Source organism: Poecilia formosa, unplaced genomic scaffold (assembly GCF_000485575.1).
Source record: "Poecilia formosa unplaced genomic scaffold, Poecilia_formosa-5.1.2 Scaffold70, whole genome shotgun sequence".
NCBI classification, from domain to species: Eukaryota; Metazoa; Chordata; class Actinopteri; order Cyprinodontiformes; family Poeciliidae; genus Poecilia; species Poecilia formosa.
The window spans coordinates 1616070-1635005 of NW_006800009.1; the positions used below are offsets into that span (position 1 = coordinate 1616070).

The following is an 18936-nucleotide window of genomic DNA, read 5'->3' on the forward strand; positions in this document are numbered from 1 at the left end:
TACGCCCTGCGGGATGAGGTTCAAGAGCTGAAACAGGTGAATGTTTGCTGTTGTTTTATCATAAACTAAGAGTTAATTGTGGTGGTGTTTTTAATTCATTTTAACCATACAATTAAAATACTTGGCAAAAGGTCCTTACTTCTGGTCACTTGACATGAACTTTTTCATTGTCTGCAGGGTTTCTGGAGGTCTTTCAAGCTTTGTTCCTTTTTCACTTTGACTGAAAATAACAAATATGAAAAATGTAGAAATGAAAGACAAAAGCAAAGATGTTAGAGCTGGAAACCTACCTACAGTGAATAAATGACATGATATCTTTGAGAGAAAAAAAATCGACTGCAGTTCATGTCCTCAGAGACTTTAAATTAATCACATCAGTTTGTATAGGACATTTCATATGAATGAGAGAAACACACTAGTTTGTAGAGTCTAAAAGCAGCTCAAGACAAATGGGAGGAGGGGGAGGAAGTGAAATTATTCACATAAAACAAAATGCAACTTTTAAAACTTCCATCCATCCATCCATTTTCTTCTGCTTATCCGGGGCCGGGTCGCGTGGGCAGCAGCTTCAGAAGGGATGCCCAGACTTCCCTCTCCCCAGCCACTTTTTCCAGCTCCTACGGGGGAACCCCAAGGCGTTCCCAGGCCAGCTGAGAGACATAGTCCCTCCAGCGTGTCCTGGATCTTCCCCGAGGCCTCCTCCCCGTGGGACGTGCCCGGAACACCTTACCAGGGAGGCGTCCAGATGCCCGAGCCACCTCAACTGGCTCCTCTCGACGTGGAGGAGCAGCAGCTCTACTCTTGAGTCCCTCCCAGATGTCCGAGCTTCTCACCCCATCTCTAAGGGCGAGCCCAGCCACCCTGCGGAGGAAATCCATTTCGGCCGCTTGTATCCGTGATCTCGTTCTTTCGGTCATGACCCAAAGCTCATGACCACAGATGAGGGTGGAAACGTAGATCGACCTGTAAATTGAGAGCTTTGCTTTTTGACTCGGCTCTCTCTTCACCACGACGGACCAGTACAGCGCCCGCTTCACAGCAGACGCTGCCCCAATCCGCCTGTTGATCTCCCGCTCCGTTCTTCCCTCATTCGTGAACAAGATCCCCAGATACTTAAAGTCCTCCACTTGAGGCAGGACGACCNGATAGGACTCCTTCTTCAGCTTGACAGCATCCCTCACCAAAGGTGTCCACCAACGGGTTCGAGGGTTGCCGCCGCGACAGGCACCAACAACCTTGCGGCCGCAGATCCGATAAGCCGCCTTGGCAATGGAGGCACGGAACATGGTCCACTCAGACTCGATGTCCCCTGCCTCCCCCGGAACGTGTTCGAGTTCTGCCGGAGATGGGAGTTAAAGCTCCGTCTCGCAGGGGACTCCACCAGACGTTCCCAGCAGACCCTCACTACACGTTTGGGCCTGCCAGATCTAACCGGCTTCCTCCCCCACCACCGGAGCCAACTCACCACCAGGTAGTGGTCAGTGGACAGCTCCGCACCTCTCTTCACCCGAGTGTCCAAGACATACGGCCGCAGATCCGATGAAACGATGACAAAATCAATCATCAAACTGCAGGCTAGGGTGTCCTGGTGCCAAGTGCACATATGGACACCCTTATGCCTGAACATGGTGTTCGTGATGGACAATCCAAACAAAACTTAAAACTTAAGCCACGAAAAATACAAACACAAATTCTAGAAATAACTGGAGATATAACTAAATAAATGAGAATTTTTAAACTATTCTTATCTATCGCTCCAGGTGGGCAGCTGTAGCCAAATAGTTAGTCATTATATATGAATAGAATAATATGGAATAGAACAGATCAGGTGAACACAAAGGTGCTTATAAGAGTACTTATCTCAATGTCATTGTATATCGGAATAGGACCAGTGGTTGTTTTAGAAAACAGTAAAACCATGTTAAAATTCAAAATGTATTGTCAGCCAATGCCGAGACTTTAAGTTGATTATTAGTTGATCAAATTTTGCACAAGTTTTCAGTATATATGAGGGACATTGTTGGTTCTTAAAATCCCTTAGGTGTCACCCCTGAAAACGCTTACATGTTATCCAATGGGTCCATGAGTACACTGGTGTGCTCATGACGATTAACGGGTTAAAGACCGCCTATGTAGTCTGTCCTTTTGGCTGCAAGTAACAAAGTGACAAAAGATCCCATTTAAAGCTGGCTCGATGCTAAGGTGTGTTATATGTCAGCATAACTCTGGTCTATGTGTTGAGTTTCGGAGCTTTTCATGCCTGAATAAAAGTAAAGTTCCTGGAAAAAAAACGATTCATGACTGATCACTCAATATACAAAACCGTGTCTTAAAATGTGTCAACATTTCTGGCTTAGTATGCTTATTTAAAACATTATTTGCTATTTGAATGATTTTATGAGTGGAATTAAACATTTCTCATATGTCTTTTAGAATAACTCATTATTTGTCGTCGCAGGACAATAAGAAGATGAAGAGATCCCTGGAGGAGGAGCAGAGAGCACGTAGAGACTTGGAGAAAGTTGTGCGGCGAGTACTGAAGAGCATTAATGACCCAGCGTGGGATGAGACCAACCTGTGAGCTTTATTGGTTGCATCCATCTGTAGCTTTGACAAAAATTTACCAGCATACCTTTTGTGGACTTGATGCAAAATCTAAAATGCACACACTGGCTTAAAAAGGTAAAAACTTCTTCTGGGAATGAGACCAAGAGTGGATTTAAAAGCTGTTGGCTTTGTGTTTAAGACATTTCTTTTGGTGATATGTACAGAAAATTAAAGGAATGTTGACCAAATTCCTCCTAATTACATTCCTTTAGGCAAAAAGCCAGTGTTGGAAAAAGAAATCATTTCAGCATTCGTCATGAATGTCTGTTGCTTTGTCTTTTTTTTTTTTTTAAATAGGAAGGACCAACTGGAAAAATTAGACCTTTTTTTCTGTTTCTCTTGCTTACAGTCTTAACAGGATGACCATGTGGTACATAAATGGTACTCGAATGGTGTTCATGGTCATGAAGGCTTTGGACAAGTTGCTACTTGAACAATACTATTTCATAACCTCTCTAATGTTATTTAAAGTTTTATTGAATAATTTTGCAGGGATCTTTTATCGGACACAGGCTACGTCTGTTTTTATTTCAGCTTGTAGTGATTTCCCCCTTTTATTTCTTCCCTTTTGTCTTTATTGTTTGACCACTTTGCGGTACGACTTTCTAAGTGAATTGTACAGATATAAAGTTTGTACTGTGTGATGTAAATAATGCTAAAACATGAGCCTTTTCCTTTTGGAAATAAATGTTTATTGAAAGAAGGACTTTCAATCACTGTTGAATATGGTCCAGACTGGTGAAGTAAAGGTTCCCTGAATTTTTAGTGAGTCACTAACAAAATAATATTGATAGAAGCTTGTGACTTGAAGTACGTATTGTGCCTTTCAAAAGTTTTTCAAGGCAATAAAAAAAGCAAACAGGTGAAAAATCCTTTAGTCATGAGACCAAAATGTAACTTTTTTTACTGACATGAAAACTACTAAGTGTGTTGAGTATTTACTAAGTAATATTTCAGTATTTACTTATTTGTTTCAAACAGGATTAAAAAAAAAAAACAAGAGAACAAGAAATCAGTAGGACAGAGAAAAACGTGCATACATAACCAATAACAAAATAATTAGTTTACCACTACTTTTGTGTTTGAAAAGGAGTAGACTTATTTGATCTTTTTGAAGAAACACTGCAGAATACCCTTAACAAACCATTATTTCCATCTATTCTGCCTCGCTTCCAGTTGTTTTGTTCCCTATGTGTATCCCACTCACCGTAGAAATGTTTGTTTTTAGAGCATGCTGAACATTAATGTTAAATATTTTAAAGGACTACATTAAAGGACCGTGATCTCAGGTAAGTTGAGTCTGGAAAACTTTTTTACATAAAATGTGTAGAAATGCTGTGCGCAGGTTTACAGGGATGCCACAAATGATTCAGAGTGAGATATTAAAAGGTAAGTCTGTAAATCTTTGGTATTTTGAAATGGTAGCTGAGAGAAACAACTTTGTAGATTTTTTTTTTCCATCAATTGTCCATAATTCTTGATGCGCAGTTCATGAAATATTTGCATAGTCATAGTAAATTGGTTTTAGATCTAATAGTTGCCATGTAAAAGCGCTGTTGTTGTACACACATGGAAACATTTGACATTTTCATTTCACTTGGGTATCATCTTGCTCTTGTTCCCTGACTTGATGACCAACACTGGTAAGTCAGGATTACTGTAACCTGGGCAACGCTTTATAATTAGAGTGCTTTAACTATACTTTCTAATCCGTGTACTTTGTTTTTTGTGATTAGATCAATGTTGAGTATAAACTTTGTAAATCAGATCTACGTGGCTTGATTAACTCAAAGAGAAAACACAAAATGACCTTAAAGGATTGTTGTTTTTTTTGGTTAATAAAATTAAAGTGCAGGCAAATAGATTGATATGGCTATCTCAATGACTGCATCTTGTGTGTGTACAACATCTTTTTTTTTCCTTTTTTTCTCAAGAGGCTTTTCAAATCTATTGTGCATTCAGGTAATTGTGTCAAGCTTTGTGAAAGATGATCCGATTCTCTGGCTGGATGAATAAGCACAGATGTCAACCTTCTCACTGTGACTCTCACCTTGTCCCCCACACTGGTAATGAAAACAGTGGCTCCCTTTTGTTTCATGCTGAATATTCCCGCATAGGAACAAAGCCACAATTCACATTGGTGAAGGAAAGCAGATCTTGGAAGATAAAGTGCCACGCTCTGACCTTGCGGTTTGACTCCTAGAAGGTGTTGGTGCTCCTGTTGCAGATCAGCGCTCAGTTGTGAATCATTTCCTTTATATTTGGAAGCTTACTTGAATCTACAAAACCCTGTTTAATTTGGCAAGAAGATGCGTTTTCACATGAATCCTTCTGTTTCTGCACAGGAATACTTGAAACAAAATAAGATCTTGTTTCAGAGGTAACAGATTCAGAAGGGAAAGCCAGATGTGCCCCAGTGAAACTCTCCTGCTCATTCTGGATTGTTCCAATGAGTTCCCAGGTCTGAGAGGTTCCGGAGATCCTCTATCAAATCTTAACCCACTCTGGTTTCTTCTCCGAATTTGATAGAAATCCTCAGAGGAAGATGCTCAGAGTGCATCCTGATCAGTTGCTCAAAGCACGTAATCGTAACTCCTTTCAGTGTGTAGGAGCAGTAGCTTTTAATCCCAGCTCAACTTGGATGTCAATAGATTAGGGTTTTTAAACCAAATATTTGTTATAAAGATTTACTATTTTGCTCCACATGCCTTCTGACCTGTTTGACGGTGAACCACTGCCCTGGCTTTGAGCATTTTCTAACCTCTAAGGGTTTCTTCCAGGATTTAGCTTCATCTATCACATCTGTCAAGCTTTCCTGTCCCGCCTCAGAAGGCATCCACACAGCATGATATTGCCACCATCATGTTACAGACTTGGGATGGTGTGTTCAGTGTTACATTTTCAGTGCACACAGTGTTTTGCGTGGAAGCTAAAAAGTTCATTCTTCCATAAGTTCGCTGTGATTCCAAACAGGACTCATGGCTGACTTGTAGCAAATCCTCCATAAAAGCCCAATTTGTGTACAACAATAAATAGTCGTACCATTTACAGATGTGGATGTTTGTGGAAGACCTGGTCAGAGAAGACCAGGTCTTCTCTGATCTATGCTCATTTTGACTGACATGCTAGTTTAAGCAGGTCAGTGTGTCTTCTAGATTTTTAGTTGTGCCAGACTCCAACTTTCTAAATTTAGATTGAACGCTGATCTTTTTAGATGTATGGAGCTTAACTTTTATTACTATACAATTTATGCGACTTCTGGGAAAGATACGAATGCAAAACACTGAACTTTATTTGTAAAACAAAGAGGAAAGGTTTTGAATCCTTTTTGTTACATTTGACAGTCATGCTTAGTGTTGGTCTAAATCATAAAATATATCCGTTTGTAGTATCGGTGTGACAGAATGTGAAAAAAAATCTGTGCATACGGTTCTTTTCTCAATCCACTGTAAGATGCAGTCAGAGATTTCCTCCAACTTTACAGAAACAAACTGAGGAGCGTTTTTCTCCCCGTCAAGAGACGTATTGTCAAAATCTCTGACCTGCCCCACCATCTCCTCACTTTGACTGTTTCTTGTTACCAGGATGGAGTGACAGCTTGTCAACGCGGCTGCTCCATAATAAGACTCCGGCCTCCTCTGGCTGTTGCAGAGCTCATAAAAAAAAGAAAGAGGAAGAAAAAGCATCTAGGTCTTCCACTCTCCTTCCTTCAGTCTTTTCTCTCTCTTCTCAAAGCAGAGAATCAATCAGCTGTGCGCACACACATCCAAGCACACGACTCATTTCTTCTGCCTTCCCCTCCACTATTCAGCAGCCAGTGATCATTTAGACTTGACATGTATTGTGAAAAACTGAGCTGCTTTGCCTCTTTCTTCCTCTGTTTCTTTCTCTCCTTTTCTCTTTCAACTGTCTGTCATTAATGTCCAGGTCCTACAATATACCGACGGAGGAGAGGAAGAAAGCAGAGAGTGAGGGATGAATTGATGGATGGGAGGATAAGCACTCTGTGTCCTTTCTTTAAAGATTTGTTATTGTACAGTACTGTCTCACAGTCATTTTTGGTTGGTGTTTCAGTCTGAAAGCCCATCCACGTGCTCTTTTGTATGGGAAAGCAATAAGGCCCCATTGAATGAAGCTGAATGGACCTGCCATCCTTAGGGGCTGAGGCCTGAGGACTCCTATTCTTTAGCCCCCAATCTAATTGGAGCTGAAATGAAATGGAGGTTTCTTATGAAAATAGGCTTTGTTTGGCTGCAAGGCTGGTAATTCATAAACAATAAGCAGGGCTCCATTGTGTAGATAATAATATATTCATGCCGCTGGAGATGGGGAGAAGGCAAAGCGAAGGCTGAGGATATATAAGGAGGATAGGCAGAGACAGCGATGGAGAGTGGAGGGGAGGAGGAAGACGAGGGGCTAATAGCAAACAGTGGGTCAAGGAAAATTGGTAATGGTTGGGTAGAGGCGAAGGATTTAATAGAGCAAGTGAAAGGACTTTAAGTGGGCAGGAGTGAGAAGTGAGTGGGAGTGAGGGAGGTGAAAATGACAGGAACGGGCGAGATGGACAAGATAAGGACGAGGCGAGAGGCGGTGGGTGGGTGGGAGATTGGGAAATGGCTACAGGTGACTGGTTTCGGAGGAACCAGTGAGTAAAAGTATCATCAAAACTAGAGCGGCGGGGAGCTGATAGAGACGAGTGGTCAAGTGCAGGGATGGAGCCAGAGGGAACGGTGGCGAGAGGATGCTGGTGTTACTGCTGAGGTTTGAAATCTGGAAGGAAGGAGGGAGGAAAGAAAAAAAAAAGGTGAGCCATGTCTCTTCTTTGCTTCGCCGGTCCGCGCATATGGTCTCCTCACTGTTGTCATGAATAATTCTGCAGGTCAAGGCTGTGCCTCTCTGTGGAGTTCAATCGTTCTGAAAGTGGGGGAAGAGTTTCTCACTTCCAAGGACACGAGAAAACAGAGCTGGACGCGAGTGCTGCGTGGAGATGCATGCTGACTGAGGAGATCCCCCGCTTCCTGTAGAGGATCTACGCTGCCGTGACACTTAATATCTTTATTATTATATTGCCTAGAAAATGCTCTGGATGCTACCTGAAAACATGGCTTCAAATGAAAACCTGCTGTACATCGGGGACATTTTTTTTTGAAACGGTAAGTAAATTTGAAAGAGCACTTTTGAAGTGCACTTGAACTTAGTGCTTATCTTAGCACATGTTTGCATGCTGTTAGTTTTTCTTGTGTGCAATGCTAATGACTCATTCAAAGATTATAACTTTTTATTTTAGATAACTTTTATGCACAAACGGTAAATAGCCATCTTTGATTAGATCACTTTTTAAAATGGAAAATTGCAGACATGACAGGAAGATTTTGTATTGTCAAAGAAAGCAATTTAAAAGTTCACTTGTCATTAAACACACCAACTTGAGGTTAGCTTTTAATGCAACATTCAGTCTTCCACTTTTATATTGAGCAACTTGTGATTTCAGGTAATTCAGGGTTTATTATTCATTCTGTTCTGTGAACTTTCAAGAAATATTTTACTCTTTTGAACAAATGTCAATTGTTTTGAGACGGATCATTTACATTTAAACATTATAGAAAAATAATCAAGCTATGAAAACAAGAAAATTAAATAATGATTCCAATAAAAAAAAAAATAAAAAAATCTTCCTGTTCTTGTTTTAAAGATCATAACTTAGGCGAAGTATTGCCACACGGCGGGCTGAGTTTTTTCATTTTGTCCACTAGATGGCAGCATTTATTAAGATGTTCACCAAATTCCATCACCTGTAGACCGAGAGCGTCAGAGCTCTATGCGAGTCTTAAGCGATAAATTTGGACTCGGTGTAAAGCCACATTTCACTGATCTAATATCATGAGGCAGATGTCCATGTTTCATTAAATATGATAAACTGGCTTTCTGATATGAATATGACTAATTAGTATTGAAAAGCTGAGTATTTAATGGTGATTATACTTTGTGTTGATCCCATGGTAACTTGTCCACAAGATGGCAATGATGCATAATGAAAATACCCATAACTGTATGTGCGGGTTTGCGCTGGCTTGTGTTGGAGAATTGAAAACGGACTTTCCACATATTGGTGCTTTTGCAGGTAATAAAGTGTAATCAAATTACCTAATGCTTATACATAAAATTACGTTTTTATGTATTGTCTGTATATTTGAGTGTAGTTGTTTTTTGTTTTTTTGTTTTCCCCCCACAAATTTTTCCATTTTGCCCTCATCTGTTGGAATCGGTGGTTTTATATTCCAGAGTTTAGATTTAAACCATTTTAAAAACGGGTGAGAATCAAAACATGTATATGTTAAAACCCTAGGACATGGAGTCAACTTTCTTTTTGACATAGTCTTGAATTACTTTGCGGTTCTCTACGCGACCAGAGCTGGATGTTTCCCCGCTGGGTGTTCTCTGCCTTGTTTTTGTTTATTTTCATGCAGCAGAGTGGTTGCTGGCGGCGCTGGTCACTACAAGTGGCTGGCATTCGGTGCCTGGTAATCAGGCTGTGGGCAAACTGGGTGGCAGTGTTTCGAATGGTTTGCTGGAGATTATCCCAAAATTATCCATGAATTATCCCCCAGAATTACGCCATTCCAGTCGCCATTGATGGAAACTGGGAAGAGGGAGAGCGTTGGACTGAGTAGGGGTGTGTGTGAGTGTGAGTGTAGGCACACACAAACTGTTAGACAGATTTGGATGGAGCAGCACTGGTCTGCATGCAGTGTAACAGTGTGTACATGTCTCTAATGACTCTGGCAGTGTTGGTACATTGGGGTAATGGAGCATGTTAATCCACATCAAACAGCTATTAGCAGCAGATTTTACTTGTAAAATCACTGGTTATGCTGACAGGGAATGCAAACTGAAGACTATCTTACATCACCGTTGCTCTGTCGACTGCTTTTCAAAATGCAAAAAAATATAACTTTGCTTCATAATGCCCCTACGCGCTTGTATAAACTGCCTTTGGAAGTACTCATGCAACCCAAATATTTTCACATTTTTACCCTGGAACCAAAAACATCAATGCATTTTTGTCAGACCAACACTCCACAGTGCAGAATTGTGATGTTGGGGAAAAAAAAATTATACATGATTTTCAAAGGTCATTATAAAAAAAAAGATGAAAAAATGCAGAGCATTTGTTTTTGTTTTCCAACTCTCTGAGTCAATAATTAGTGGCAATATCCTTCTGTGCTGTTAGAGCAGCAGATCTTCAGGAGCAGGTTTCTACCAGCTTTGCAAATCTAGAGACTGAAATCATACTACTTTGCAAAAACAAGCACGGGCTTGATTGGATCTACATCTTGACTTAAGCCTAGTTTATGATTTGAAGTTGCTGTGAGCCATGCCATGCTAGCTCTGGCTCCATGTTCAGATTCCCACACAGATTGGAAGTTGAACCTCTATCCAAGGATTATGGATCCTTTTGCAGCCTCCAACAGGTTTTCCTCCAGAACTACCCTGAATGTTCTTCAACTGTGACCTAATTCTCACTCTGCTAAAGAAAACCATTCTAACCGCATGATGCTGCCACCACCGTGGTTCACTGCAGGGATATTGAATTAAAGCTGCTTTTTCACAACATCTAACTTTTCACATGTTGGTCAAAACATGTGATTTCTGCAACTCCTCCAGAGTTATTGTGAGGCTTTTGGTTTATTTTTTGGATAAATCGTCTCCTTGTACAGGTATGACACAAAGACAATCCAATCTTTATTGGATTGTCGTTGTGTCATATTCGTTTTAGTGTTTGGTTGATGGATTGAATGAAGTGCAGTGAAATGTTTAAAGTTTTGGATATTGTTTCTGAACCTAACTCTTCTTTCTTACTGATCTGTCTGTTTTTTTTCTCTACCATAATCTCTGAGACCTTCACAGAACAGCTGGATGTGCAATGATAATGAACTACATACAGTTGTAAGTGTGGGCGCTTCTTGAGACGGTTTGTAGATCTCGATTGTATTTCAAGGTGTCGGTGTAAATGCGGTTAAATGTTTCTGATTTTTATTGGTTAAAATGTCGGAAAACTATGTATCCTTTTCCTTCCACCTTGTAATTATGTGCTACTTCTGTTTGTCCATATAACCCTGACATGAACGCTGGTAGCTGTAATACAACACAATTTGAAAACATACTCTTGCAAGGCACTGCAAATGTGCAATATAAGTTAATTCTCATGCAAGATATTTTCCCCCAGAGCTACAGGTTGTTGTACCTGTTAGTTTTTTTTTATTTTTTTATTGTGTGGTTTCTGTCGGTGTCATTAAAGTCTGAGCAGATAGTGTGTCTGCTGGGGTTCCAGAGGGATGAATGGTGCAGCTGAACCTCTCTGCGATAAGTGTTCCACAAACAGGTCCGCAGATTGTCCTCTGAGCCATTTTCCGCAGACTGAGAACACAAATTATCCTCTGCATTCATTCCCTAAACAGACCACCGGTGGCGCAGGCTCAACATAGTTTGTTGTGGCTCGGTCTTCTCTGTTTTCTTGTGCCTTGGCTGCACGCAGAAATGCTTACACTCAAGATGGGATAACAAATGCATGCTTCTCTCGCGCGCGTTCGTAAACAAAGGCCAAACGCAACGCAGGCAAATAGAATAAATGCACATCTATGGCGAGGTGAGAGAACAATTAGGTTTAGAGGAAAACAGAGACGGACAGACTGGCGAGGACGAGGGAAACGGCAAGAGGCAGAGGGGCCAAAAAGAGGGAGAGGCGGAGGTGGTGAAAGGTTAAGTACTCTCTCTTTTTTTGGATGCTGTACTTCCTGCGGGGCCTTGTTCCTTGACCTGCTGGTTAGAGGAGAGAGGTTAAAAAAAAATCTCGAGCAAGAGGAAGGAGGGTAGAAAAGGCTAAAGCTGCATGCGAGGTAGCAAGGTGAGAGGTGGAAGAGCTAAAATGGGAGGAGTATTTGCCTCCGGCTGATGGGGAACAATTGGACACGTAAGCTGGCGCGCGCACACACACACACACTCACACTCACACTCAAGTGCAGAAACAAAATGGACATTCTAACACACACATGCAAACAGCGCGCACACTCAGGACTTCAGGCCCAGCAGGCGTATGAACTTCAGTGCAGTTGTTGCCATGGCGATACACTGAGTTGCTGACCCCCTGACTCCATTTTTCCTGCCGCTTGGCTATTGAAAGAGATGATTGACAAGTGTCCAAATGTCAGCCGACCCAGCCTGGCCACACGGATGGAGGAGGGGTGCGTCTGTGTGTGCATGTGTGTGTAGCAATTTTATGCTACTTTCACTCACAGGGTGGGAATGTGTGTGCATTGTGGGCATAGATGCATGCAGATATTTAAGTACATTTACTTCCTTTGAAACTGAAAAAGGACCTTAAACAGCAATCACAACAAATTGCCCACACCCTGATGCTAACAATACGCCGAGCAAAGACATCAGCAGAGATAAACACGCGCATAACGTGGACGTATTCATGTGTGAGCACATATATCCTGACTTGCACAAAGAAAGCAGTCAAATAAAGTCCTTTTGTATGCAGGACAGGGTCGTATATTTGGTTTGTCTTTTGAGCTGCACCGATAATCCATTCAGTGGGACGTGGGATTGACAGTGGCTATTCAGCTTTTTTTTTTTTTTTTTTTGGTGCGTGTGTGTGTGTGCATGAGTTTTGTGTTCTGTTCTGCTGCGTGTATGTTTAATTGCACACCATTGATCCAAATACATTGAGTTTTATAAGAAAATAAGTCTCGCGTGAAAATATTTAGCTTTTTTTTTTTCTTTATATTTCTAACGCAGTTCCCTCTTGCAACTCCCGTTTTGTGGTGTGTCCACTCTCACTTTTGTCTCTCACTGTCTCATTGTGTGCGGGCTTGAAGGGATCGGCCTTATCTTGATCACCCACAGCAACACATTAACCTCTCCTCCCTTATCTCTACACTGGTCATTAGTGCCAAAACCCTTAACGTCCTATTGACGGAGCCCACAGAGCTGTGTGTGTGTGTAGGTGTGTGCGTGCGCATGTTGCGTTATTGTAAGAGACGTCGATGGGATCTGCTGAGCTGGTGATCTGAGGCGATAACATTATTAGCATTTTGTCTGCATGCCGAGATGTAAGTGAGAGTGACAAAGAGTAAATTGCAGAGGGATATTCTACACTTAATTACAGGACTTTTAAAATGCATCGTTTGTGATTTGACGGGACAGAGCTTCTATTTCGCCGTTACCATCACCAGATGTGTAAAATGCCTTAAAAATGAATGTCTTTTATTAGAGTAGGACAAACACATGGTAAAGAATTTTGAAACATCCCATCTTTAACTTGTACATTTTTTGTGTGCTTTTCAAAAAATCTGGACATCATTAACTATTTTGAAAATAGAATAAGCAGCTATTTGCAAACCTACTAAAATGTTACAAACTAAATGCAACTGAAACATTTTTATTTCTACTTTTATTACATTGATTCAAGAGTTTACAAAACTGTGACTACCTTTCAAAACATTCTTGTTTGGATTAGGTACAAATATGACAGAGACACTTTTTTTGCCTTAGCAGCTCTTTTGTAAGGACCAAAAACCAATATGAGAACTCAAATTTATTTTGCCACTATCCACAGTCAGCAAAGTAAATGAGGCATGTTGTAAGAGAAATGGAGCAAAGAGTTCATCTTCTCAAAGATCCAGTTGGTCCCAGGTTCTGCTGGATGTTTGTCCGGTTGAAGGGGAGTTTTTCTTTCCTTCTGCTACACGCATGTTCAGTTTGAGGAAACTGCTGCACAGTTAGCAACTCAGTGCACTCGACTGTCCGCTGACGCTACACTTTCTACCAGTGGAAGTGATTGCTGCAAGTTAGTAACTCGTTGTGACAGACTGGATTTCCTTAGGTAGAAAACATTTTGATCTATTTGAATAATAAACTGAAGATGACTTCAATAATCAAACTGGAATATAGGTAGTTGACTTTAAACTTGTCCATATGACCTGCCTATCAAAAACTTCATACTTTGCTAAATGCTGATGGAACTTTAATGGAGCTTTGAATATGTAAAATAATCTATAATCCACTAGTAGGTGTGGTGGAGAAACTGATACTTTTGGCTTGTTTCCCTTCGGCACTGAGACCCTTGATGGTCAATGCAAAAACACAGAATCCTACCAAGTATTTTTAAGTCTTGTTTCTAGTGCAAATATCTTATTACCTTTGAAATAAGACAAAAAAATAACTTGTAAGTAATTTGTCAGCAAGATATAGAAGCTTGCTTTAAGTAAATAATTTCTTAATATTGATGAAAATGTTCTAGTTCCACTGGCAGATAAATTTACTTACAAGACAATTTCCCCATGTTAAAAGTTAAATAATCTGCCAATGGGACTAGAACTTTTTCATCAATATTAAGGAATTATTTACTCAAGACAAGCTCCTGAAAAGTAACCTATCTTACTGATGAGTTACTTTTCAGTTAGTTTTGTTTTAATTCATGTACATGAAGATATTTGTACTAGAAACAAGACAAAATAAATAAATAAATAAACAAATAAATATTTTTTAGGTTCTGCGTATCAAAAAGCTGAAAATGGGTCACGATGGCCTTTCAACAGAAAAATGTTCTTAAACCCTAGATACTCCAGCGCTCCAGAGGACCTGGAGATGCTGAGAAATGGTTGAAGACTCATCTTTCATTAGCAGCAAATTAAAAAATATATACATATATTTCCTGTTGGAGATCGTGCTATACTCCAATAAAGATTTTTTACACATCTTTATCAGGGGTGTCAATAAATGAAAGAATGCTCTACGAGTTGCTTCTTTTACTGCTTCGTCTCAAGCAGCTGTCAACATTAAGTGCACCACAAATTCAACTAGTTCAGTATGTCTTTTTTTTTTTTCTTCTCATTTGGATATCGCGTATTGCAGCAGTAGTATAATTTATCTTAAATATGGGCTCGCCCGTCCTACTTAGTTTCAAAATAAAAGGAAGCACATTAGAAAACGTATGTCTGCATGAATTCCTTTTTTGCGATGCTTTTTCATTTAGTGTCACAGCACAGTTATTATTCTGAATGGGGAAAATTATATTGAATTGCAAGTGTTCATGTTAAAGACGTACGGTCCTTAAAAGCCTATTTGCTCAGAAACCCCTTTACTGACAGTCACTGTGAATAAAATTTAAGCATTCAGTTTTGAGGTAAACGTGTCCCTCTGCTTGTCACTAAATGTGGTACTTATCTCATGTGTCTCTGGTTTCTGTCTTATCCCAGCCATTCGTGTGTGTGTTGCAGCGAGGCAGACAATCTAACAGGTTAAAAGAATAATAGCAACTCTATTTACCGCCAAACAGCCTCTCATCCGCTCAAAATTGCATTTACTCCATTGCACAGACACACTACGGGATGTGCGCTCTGAGCAGAGTGGGAGAGTCCCCACTCTGCTCTAATATTTAGGTTGAAACAGTCATGTGTTGGAGTGAGCCCTCCTCTTGTCCTCCTCTTCAACGCAAAGCACTGTTAACCACCGGCACTCTCTCAGAGAGGAATACGCTGACCGCACTTATTGTGCTCTGGATGTGCTGTGTGAGTGAGTGCTTTGAGAGAGTGAAAATATTAGGACTACTATAATCCTCCAAGGTTAAGGATTCTCTCCTCTGTAAATGTTTTTGTTCTGTCTGGCTTTTAAAAAAAAACAAAACAACTTTATTATAATTTGTTAAATTCTCATTTTTCGTGTTCTTAATGTGGTATTTTCTTTCATATGAAACACTTTATAATTTAATTATGTTCTGCCAATAAGAAAACATGACCCATATTGTTATTTTTAATCCATCTGCCGCACTCAACTTCTCTCTATGAATCTGTCAACAATATCGTTATAATTTAAATTGCAAATGCTTCCCAAGGCCATGGAACAATTTTTTTTAAAAATTTGAATATTGAATTTTGGCCAATAAAATTATCAAAATTTTATAAGAATTTATGTTGGTTAATACAATATGTTCAAAAGCTTAGATTACACCCAGAGCTATGTATTTTAGTAACAAATCTTACAAAAACATTTTTAATAATTCAACTAAAAATATTGACTCGGTTAGCTATTATTCTGATATGTTTAAATTTGTTTAATTGGAAGTGAATTAGATCAATTTAGGGAAGTCTAAGAATTGCCATGAGCCTTGAGAAAATATCTCCAAAAATATACTTGAGTATCCATCTTTAACTATATGTGCTAATGCTAAATGCTAAAGTTGTTCTTCACCTTTGCAGAATAGATTTCAAAATGTTTTCCTATTTTAGTCACTTTTTATGATTTAACTAGTTTAGTAACGTTGCTAATGCAAAGTCAAACTTGTTAGTAAGGAGAGGATTTTAACCCTGGGGAAGCTGACATTAATAAACAGCATGTTTGATGCGGCTCTCTGGGAAAATGTTATTTAGAATACATTCTATTTCTTTTTGTGGTTTGTTTACTATTTCAATAACATTTTATGCCTTAACTCGATTAGCGGTAATGCAAACCAAGTAATTAACTAACTAGACTTACTAGCAAACTGAGCTTCATTGCTGGTTGTCCAGACAGCTTTTGCCAACAGATTGTAGTTGTGTGTTACTATTTTGATAACATCATGCCTTTAGTACTTTAGCAACCTTGTTGATGCTAAAGTTGAACTTGCTGCAAGCTGAGCTTCTTAATAATGAAACAATCTTTGCAAAAGATTGACCCAACTGTACTATTGTTTCCAGGTAAATGTTCAAATTGTTAAAATAGTTTCAAAATGTCTTTACTAGTTCAGTATTGTTTTGTGTCTTAACAAGCGCAGCATCATTAGCGGGTTGTTGGCCAATTGTTTCCAATGAACGGTGCATGTAAGTCTAGTTGTCGCATGACGACCCTTTAAAAATATATATTTTTAAGGTTTGTAAGTGGTTCAGTTTTAGATCTTAATTATGAACCTTTTTTGTTTCTTATAGGAAGACAAGCTAAAAAAAATAACCTGGCAATAAGAATTTTCCAGTTACAGCTGAGTAAGCTCATTTTGATAATCAGTCGAGAGTTGGATTTATTATTTAGGTGTTTTTCAGCTGCCAACGTTACATACATTTTGCTCTGAAATGTCTAAATAAAACATGTTAAAATTACTACACTAATTTCATTAATGTGTTTGTAACAGTTTTATCAGTGAATATGCTTAACACACACAGATCTGTTTCACTCTTTTACCCTTTATGTGCTTTCTAAAACTTAGGAACAAACAAAATCTCCAATCCAGCTAATGTAAAGAGCACAGTAACTGTGTGAAAATAAGAAATGCAATTTAAAAACGGCTCACCTCTCTCTTTTATTTGCATTTCCATCCTGCTTAGATTTCTAATGCAGCACTGATTAAAGGTGTGTGTTCCCTCTGAGGAACTTTTTTTTGTACACGTGGTTAGCAGGTGCACTTTATGAAATTTGTCTGTACAGGTGCGTGTGCACTCAACGCGGGTGCAGGTTTAACTCTCGTCTCCGTCCCTGAGGTGTAACGATTTCGGTCTGCGGCTCAGTCATGCAGTGCTCGTGTTCAAACATTGATGGCGCTGCTGCTGCATTGTGATTAATCACAATGGGAGCTATACTGTGGATCCACTCGCCGCCCAGCATTACATTAGGGGACATTATCTAAATACTCAACAAAGTGAAATTGAATTTAGGACTCCCACTGCACACACACACACACACACACCACCTCCTTCCACTCTGCAGGCTCAACCAGCCCGCTTCAGGATCCCATTCTCTCCTTATTGTTGGGGGGTTTAGGGGGATGGAAGGTGGGGTAGTTGAGCAGGATCCTCCAGTCCTCATCCACTTTCAAATTGAATCAGCCTCAATTTGACCTTTTATGTCCCAGAATCCGCTACAGATGTACAGTATGTGCACACAAGCGATATTTGACACACGTCTGTGTGTGCACCCATGTGTGCCCCCGTGTCAGCTCACATTGCTCCCGGTGAAGTGGGAAACAGCATCTCCCCATTTGCTGCAGAATAGACCAATTAGTGTTTAGCAACAGAGCAGGAACCCGCGTGAATGTGTCATTGATTAGCAGGATTTAGCTAATCATCACATCTCATAAACTCACCCGTTAATGTCAGCTGGATCTCCTGCGGTACGCCTCCTTCTCCCTTCCTCAATCCGTCCCTCTGTCTGCCTTCCTTCTCCTTTCAAGACCCCTCTTCCCGTCTTGCCTTTTCCGCACTTGTACTTTTGCCCATCTGCCACAGTCTGTCTTCTCTCTCCTTTTCTTCCTCTTCTTCTCCCTTCAACTCAAGTTCTTCCTTCCTCTCTTTGCCCTTTCTTCTCCTTTTCTTTCCTGCAAGACTGGAGGGTGTACAGTAGAAGAAGCGGAGCGGATGCAGGCTTTCCTTTTGGGTTTTTTTGTTGTTGCTATTTTTAAAGAAAATGAGCGCTTTTTAATTTTGATTTTTTTCCTGTAAGCAGTCGGTTTATCTCTTAGGGTTGTGTGTTCTCATTAAGCTTGGTACCTTTTTATGTTTCTCATTTTAGGATATTAAGTTTCGCATTTGAAGAAAGTAGAATCTCTTTCACTTTTAGGTATTTGGGACTATGGTGAATTCATCAAAAACACCTATGTAATTAAATTTTTCTCTTGATTGTTTTGTGTTAAAGACTTTAAATGGGTTAACAAAATAATCAAAGGCAAATATTTTTAATTAAAGATATATTGCAATTAATCATCAATAATTAATTTGTGTATATGTTATTTGTCATCTGGATTCCCTTTCATTTCAAACATCTCAAAAATCAAATTTAAATACCAAAGTTTAAAGATCCATAACTTATGTCAGAATTGTATTTAAGAGATCCATGATCAAAACTAAGTTTTAATCCGATTCTGTTTCCATGAAGAAACCAAGAAACTGAGAAACAAACACAGCAATGAAATGTTCTTTACTGTTTCATAAAATTTCACTTACCTCCTTAATCATATATTACATGATCTTGTTTTGGCAATATAAACATTGTGGAACATTCATGGCAACAAAATGTCTTTTTATTTTTGTTTCTGAAAATGTTTAAATATCAAAAATAATCATAAGTAATTCAGAGGTTAGATTATCGGAACGGTTTAGTTTTAGAAATAAAGTTCAGTTTTACGGCATCGCTACTCTGGGACTGAGATTAATCACTCTGTATTTTATTTCACTTGGCTGATTTTCTTTTACTGTAAGTTTTATAATATTGTAATGTTTTCTTTTGAAGTCAGGAGCAGATTACAAACCAGGGAAATTAAAAATAAATACATTGCAATCTAACTGAGTTATTGATAGTGTT

The 18936-nt window shown here is 39.5% G+C and overlaps 1 protein-coding gene and 1 long non-coding RNA gene across 3 annotated transcripts in view; both read left to right on the forward strand.

Annotated features, from left to right (window-relative positions):
* LOC103140366 (uncharacterized) overlaps nucleotides 1–2910 on the forward strand; it is a 5032-nt gene extending 2122 nt beyond the window's left edge. The window contains exon 2 of the long non-coding RNA XR_476492.2: nucleotides 2459–2910. This is a non-coding gene — a long non-coding RNA (uncharacterized LOC103140366). The remainder of the gene's footprint in view (nucleotides 1–2458) is intronic.
* A 3468-nt stretch (nucleotides 2911–6378) lies between these two features.
* sox1a (SRY-box transcription factor 1a) overlaps nucleotides 6379–18936 on the forward strand; it is a 106544-nt gene continuing 93986 nt past the window's right edge. The window contains exons 1-3 of one of the 2 annotated variants that reach the window (XR_001662557.1): nucleotides 6379–7411; nucleotides 7487–7760; nucleotides 8361–8470. The gene's annotated coding sequence lies outside the window, so the exon portion shown is untranslated. Of the gene's footprint in view, nucleotides 7412–7486; nucleotides 7761–8360; nucleotides 8471–18936 lie in introns of those variants that run through there. The other variant, XR_001662556.1, reaches the window with a different exon arrangement.